Source organism: Nuphar pumila, chromosome 11, assembly GCF_984573655.1.
Source record: "Nuphar pumila chromosome 11, dmNupPumi1.hap1.1, whole genome shotgun sequence".
Lineage (NCBI taxonomy): Eukaryota > Viridiplantae > Streptophyta > Magnoliopsida > Nymphaeales > Nymphaeaceae > Nuphar > Nuphar pumila.
In genome coordinates, this window is record NC_143259.1 from 97,438,827 (window position 1) to 97,445,160 (window position 6,334).

The following is a 6,334-nucleotide window of genomic DNA, read 5'->3' on the forward strand; positions in this document are numbered from 1 at the left end:
ACCAAATAAAGCGGATACTAGCTCCTTACTTCCTTACTGTTAATTTGTTTAACGCTTGGTAGTCGATGCACATGCGCTTCGACCCATCATGTTTTGCCTGAAACAACATGGGTGGTCCAAAGGGTACTTCGGACTGTTGGATGATCCCTACTTTAAGCATATCATCCAACTGCTTGTGTAGTTCTTGTAGCTCAAGAATTGCCATATGATACAGAGTCATTGCGGGCAGCTATGCACCCGACACTAGTTCAATCTGATGATCTACCATAAACCTTAGAGGTAGATTTTTTTGACAGTTCGACAGGCATGACATTATCAAACTCCTTCAATATAGGCAGTAGGTCATCTAGAACATCAGTAGCTTCTGCAACATCTTTCAGTTCTTGGATTGGGACGAGAAAAGTGCTCACAAGCTTATCTGTAGCTTTGAAGTTAACTGCTTTCATACTACTCTCCTTATTTTTCTACTGCAAATTGAGTCGATCTGATTCTTCACGGGAGATGAAGTTATGCATAACGCCTATATCTACCAATGCCTTGGGGAGTCTCCCGTTCAATAAAAGTTTTAAGTACATCTGTTTCATGCATACCGACGGTTTCACGATAGTTGTCACTTTCACCGCATTCATTATCTGCATTGCTCCAACAGTCAATGCTTTTGTAGGTTGATAAAGTTTTTTGCCCTAAACGACATTCGCAACTCAGGGCTTGCAGTTATCTTCATTCTCTTGACCGTGATTACTGTTTAGACACTTATTTGCCAAGTGATCACCGTGACAGTGATAACAGTCAAGACAACAATAATTTTGTCCTCTGCAGTTATTCCTGCTCCGATTGTCATTGTTGTTTTGACCATCCTATTAGGTATGATTTTACTGGTTTCCATTACCAACATTATTTTCTTGATTATTCTTTTGATTCTCCCTTTGATTGTTGTTATTATGGTTATTCTCAAATTGTCTACCTTGAAATGTCGAGTTGCACCTATCAATCGCAGTAAGCTTTTCTACAACAATAAGCACCACAATGAGTTGGAGGATCTTGACGATTAACCTTCATAGTAGCCCACTCCTGTAATCCATTCATGAAGTGGAATAATTGGTCTTTGTCGCCCATATAGCATCACAAAGGTAAAGGCCTTGACGTACTCATGAATTGACCATGTTTGCTTCATTGCTAGTAGTTTGTTGCGGGCCATTGTTTCTTCATTTTTGGTAGAAAGTAGCCACGTAGCTCTGTCTTAAGATCCTTCCATGAATCTACTACTACTATAATCCCACGTCTAATATCACATAAGCGGCATCTTGACCAAAGGATAGCTTCATCCGCAAGGTATATCGTTTTGGTGCAAATCTGTTTGCACCTTCCATAATACCTCCAGTCTCAAGGCACTGGTCCATAAAGTAAATAAAGTTATTGAGATCTTTTGAGTTTTGAGTGCCCTTATACATTGTAGGCTCGGGCAACTTGATACGCAACCTATCCACATGTGTCGTTGCTCCACCAGCAAGAACAGTCATCAACTGTTGTTTCACTTGATCATTCTTTCATCGAACATCTATTTCTACAGTCACGATGTTGAATCTTTCTAGTAAATCATCAAACTTGGTGGCAAGACTCTCCATAGAGTCTTTAAATTTGGTGGCAAGGCTTTTCATAGAGTGCTCCACTCCCTCTAATGGAGTCTTGATCTTTTGATCAAGCATCCCCAAAACAGTATTAGTATCGTTAACCAACTTTTCTACATTGATCGAGGACATCGCACACTAGAGCTGTCACACAATCATTAGCCATGAATTCATCTTAGAAAAGAACTTGACTACTTGAAGGAATTTGATTCATTAGAGGCATTATCAATCCCAGCATTGACAAGGCTCTAGTACCAACTTGCCACACGCTAAAAGTGAAGGCCCCTGCAAAATAGCCTTTCAAGGGCATAACAAAAATCAAGCTAAACATCGCGCATCAAGCTCGTGGATGCAGTAGCACAAACACTAGAGTACATAATCACATGAAGAGGGGAGAAAGCAAAATAGCATAGAAGATGATAATAAAGCATAGATTTCTATTAAGAAGTTAACGAGTACATAGAGAATCGGAATTCGCCTTGTTCCAGCAGGTTCTTAGGCCAAAGGCAATAACATGCACTTAAAAGAACGCAAAAGAAATAACTCAATACTTAGATGACTAAAAAACTTGAAAATAAAATTCTTACACTACATGGCAACAATGTTTATTAAGAAAAAACCATTCATTCAGCCATAGCAAAGCGTCTTCATCCGGATCTTTTAACCTCTAAGCCTTCTAGGGCGTGATATTGGTCTCTCCATGATCTCCATCACAAACTCTCAGTCCACTTGGTCCTGCTCATTTTTGTCAGCTCCTCAACTAGTGCATCCAACCCTGTTTCACTTCCACTCCTTATCTTCTCTGCCAATTCCTTCGCCGCCCTTCGAACACCTTCCCCTTCCACCTCCACCACCACCCTTCTGATACCTTCAGCTAGCTTCTCTTTCTTTAACCCACCGTTCTTTTCTCTCTCTACCAGCGCTCCAATGCCCAACTCCCCCACCACCAACTTCGCATTCAATGGCTGGTCGAGGTGCAAAGGCAATGCTATCAGAGGCACCCCACAGCTGATGGCTTCCGTTAGAGACCCCCACCCGCAATGGGTAAGGAACCCACCGACAGCTCTATGGCTCAGTATCTTCACTTGTGGTGCCCAGCCCTTGAACACCAACCCTCTATCTCCAACCCTCTCTAGAAATCCACAAGGCAATGCCTCTTCCAAGCTCATTTCCTCCACGCCATCCCTTTGGAGGAACCGCACCGCCCATATGAAGGGCAAATCGCAGAGCTCCAAACCCAGGGCGATCTCTCCAATCTCCTCCCTTGTCATGAAGTACTCGCTACCAAACGAAGCCAAGATCACAGATGAGTCCGGATTCGTGTCGAGCCAATCCGTGAATTCGCAGGGGGAGGTGTCCTTCTCGGGAAGCAGCAGCCCCATGGGAAGCACGCGCTTCCCGGTTAGCGTGGAGAAGAAGTCGATGAACTTTCCTTCGATTTCCCGTCGCGTCTTGCAAGCTATGATGCCCACGGATCTGTCTACGCACAGCGCGATTCTGTTCATGGTATCGAACCCATCGGATCTAGTTTCCGGGGTTTCTTCAGACTTGTTTGGCGCGAGTTGGTGGGCATCCATCGGAAATTCTAATGGCTGGCCGATTGATTCAGAAATACTGTTTTTCCACGAATAAAAGCAGTAGGAGGGTGAGGTGACGTTAACAGGCAAGAACAACACAGCAGGGACGTTCAGTTCTGAGGCGGCCGAGGGGGCCCATGGCTGAAGCAGGTCGTAGATCACGCAGTCAGGACGTAGGGACAGGAGGAGGTCGATGAACGCCGGCTGAGCGGAATCGAAGGCCTTCTTAAGGAGGGGTATAAGGTGGCGGGGAAGAGTGGAAGTGGATTGGCAGTGGGAGGGAAGGCCAGGCATGGTTGGTAAGGGGATCTCGATGGGTTTTATCATATCCGAGTAGCCACTGAGTGTTTCTCTCATGGAATACAGGTTTTGGGGAGTTGAACAGAAGAAGACCGTGATGTCTCTCTGGGTTAAACGTTTGGCTAGCTCCAAGTAAGGAGAAAGGTGGCCATGAGCCAACCATGGGAGCATCAGGACCCGAGGTCCATGGCTTCTTCTCATGATGGTAGAGCGGCTGCCCTCCTCCATTTTCCTTGGCTATCAAGACGAAGCTGCAGTCAGGGGCGTCATTTATTTACAGACAAATGATCTGCACGGCACTGCATTGAAGTGTGAGGTGTAATTTTTCTCCTTTTTATTAAATGCTAGAGAGAGAGAGAGAGAGAGAATTCTACCATTCAACATCACCAAAATACATCCCACATAATATGGGAGGGTAGTCCCCCCCATGATTCACTGAATCCCACGTCTATGTTCGGCGCTATGAATGAGCACCACGTATACAAGCACATGGGGCTCGTATTCCCGTGTATGTTGACATAACTTTGCATCGGACTCTGGTGTTGTTGCAAAGACTTAAGTACCCTTTCTTGCTATTTTTCTCATAAAGTGATGGTTTGAAAAAATGACAAAAATGCCCTTCATTCAAAAAAGAAAAAACAAACAGTTCAAAAAAAAGACAAATATGTCTTCCATCCAGAAAGTCGAGGACGATGTTGACTCTTCAAAGTCTTCTTCTTTTTTCTCCGTTCAAAAAAAGGACAAACATGTCCTCCATCCAGAAAGTCAAGGATGATGTTGACTCTTCAAAGTCTTCTTCTTCTTTCTCCGTAAAACATTGTAAAACCCTCTCTCTCTCTAGAGAAGAAATCAAGAGAGACAAAGAGTTCTCCCTGGAGAAGGCCATGAACATCAATCCTCTCACTCTCTCTCCCTTCTCTCTCTACTTCTGTGCACATCCAACAGAAGATCCTACATTGCTCCATCAAACACCGACTGACCTGCACACTGACTGTAGCATCGTTCAACTTGAAGAGTTGATATGTATCGGAGAATACAAAGATGTTTCTCGGATTCATTGGAACCTGCTATTTCTTTTTCAATATGCAGTTGGCTCTTATCATTTTCAGTTGCTTTTTAGATTGTACTTTCAATTCTAGTGTATTTTAAATCCATTGATTTGTATGTAATAAAAGCTCATTTCGATCTGAATTTTTTACTGGAACTTTATGCATATGTCTTCATGCTCTCCACCAAAAATCATATCATTTTGAGTTTGTTTGACCCACTTTAAAAATCAAGGTTCAGAACCTATTATTTTGCACCATCAGGATTTTAGCAGAATCAGGACCAACTTGCGGGAGTGATTTCTCCCTAACCATAGATGATCTTTCCGATCCGTAAAAAGGGTTGTTTTTTAAATTGAATCTAGTTTGTCCATACCACATTTCAGTGATTTCTATGGTGTTTTCATACTAGTTTTGGGTCAAAAACCACAACCCTGTCACCCTGTGTCATTTTAATGGCTCAGATTTTGATCCATTTTGTCAGAATTTTATTTCCCTAATGAGAGATCATTTTTCAATTTCGTAAAATGGGTTCTCTTAGCTTATGTGTCTAGTTCATCTTTGTAAATTTTTAGAATTTTTTATGATCAATTGCTATTTTATTTTGATTTAATACCAGAACTCTGTATCCATATTTTGTAAATGTTCTGAATTTGGCCCTCATATCATGACTGTTATAGCCCTCCTTTAACAAATTGCTATTTGATTGACAATATTCTTCAGCAAATCGTTGTTATAATTTTTTGGGGTTTTTAATGTGTCTCTACTATGATTTGTAGTGTTTTAGGGTCTCCAACGACCCCTACAATGATTTATAGTGTTGTCTGATCTTTTAACAACGATTTGTAGTATTTTTGGGTCTCCAACGACCCCTACAACAATTTATAGTGTTGTTTGGTCTTTTAACTATAATTTTTAGTATTTTCGGGTCTCCAACGACCCCTACAACGATTTATAGTGTTGTTCGGTCTTTTAACTACGATTTGTAGTATTTTCGGGTCTCCAACGACCCCTACAATGATTTATAGTGTTGTCCGGTCTTTTAACTACGATTTATAATGTTTTTGGGTCTTTAACGAGACCCACATCGATTTATAGTGTTGTTGGACCTCGCTGTAGCAATTTGTAGTGTTTTCTGCTAAACACTACAGCGATTTGCGATACAAATCGCTGTATATCGCTACCCAAATTAGGACCAACTTGTCAGGGCCATATCTCCCTAACCAGAGATCAGATTTCAAATCCGTAAAAAGTGGTGTCTTTGTTATAAAGTCTAGTTTATTACTGTAAATTTTCATCGATTTATATGGTCATTTGATACCCCATTTAGATAAAAAACCAGACCTCTATCAGTTTGCCTTATTTGAATGACATAGTTTTTAGTTCATTTTGTAAGAGTCATATCTCTCTAACGAAAGATCATTTTCCAAATCTGTAAAAAAGGTTTTCTTCCCCTATGTGTCTAATTTATATCTAAAAATTTCATAACTTTCTATGCTTATTTAATATTTCAAACCTGTTAAAAACCGAGACTGGTTACAGAATTTTAAATTCTGTAACAGGTTCATTTCCTGTTTGGAAATAGTGACTTCTCGAAGTCGCCATTTTCAAACCAAAATCGATTTTTCAATTCTGAAAATTGGGTTGGTTTCTTAATTAAGTTAAGCAACTTATCCCTCAAATTTAGGAGAAATCGGGTCTGTTTAGCTTCTGCAACATCCAAGTTACTGAAACCTGTTTGTTAAAATCTAATTTTCTGTTTCTGAAATTAATACTCTGATGT

At 41.0% G+C, this 6,334-nt stretch overlaps 1 pseudogene across 1 annotated transcript; it reads right to left on the minus strand.

Moving 5' to 3' along the window:
- Positions 1–2,045: 2,045 nt before the first annotated feature.
- LOC149822571 (UDP-glucosyltransferase 29 pseudogene) lies at positions 2,046–3,762 on the minus strand (annotated as a pseudogene). The gene has a single exon (XR_016426064.1). The product of XR_016426064.1 is annotated as a UDP-glucosyltransferase 29 pseudogene (transcript).
- Positions 3,763–6,334: the final 2,572 nt, after the last annotated feature.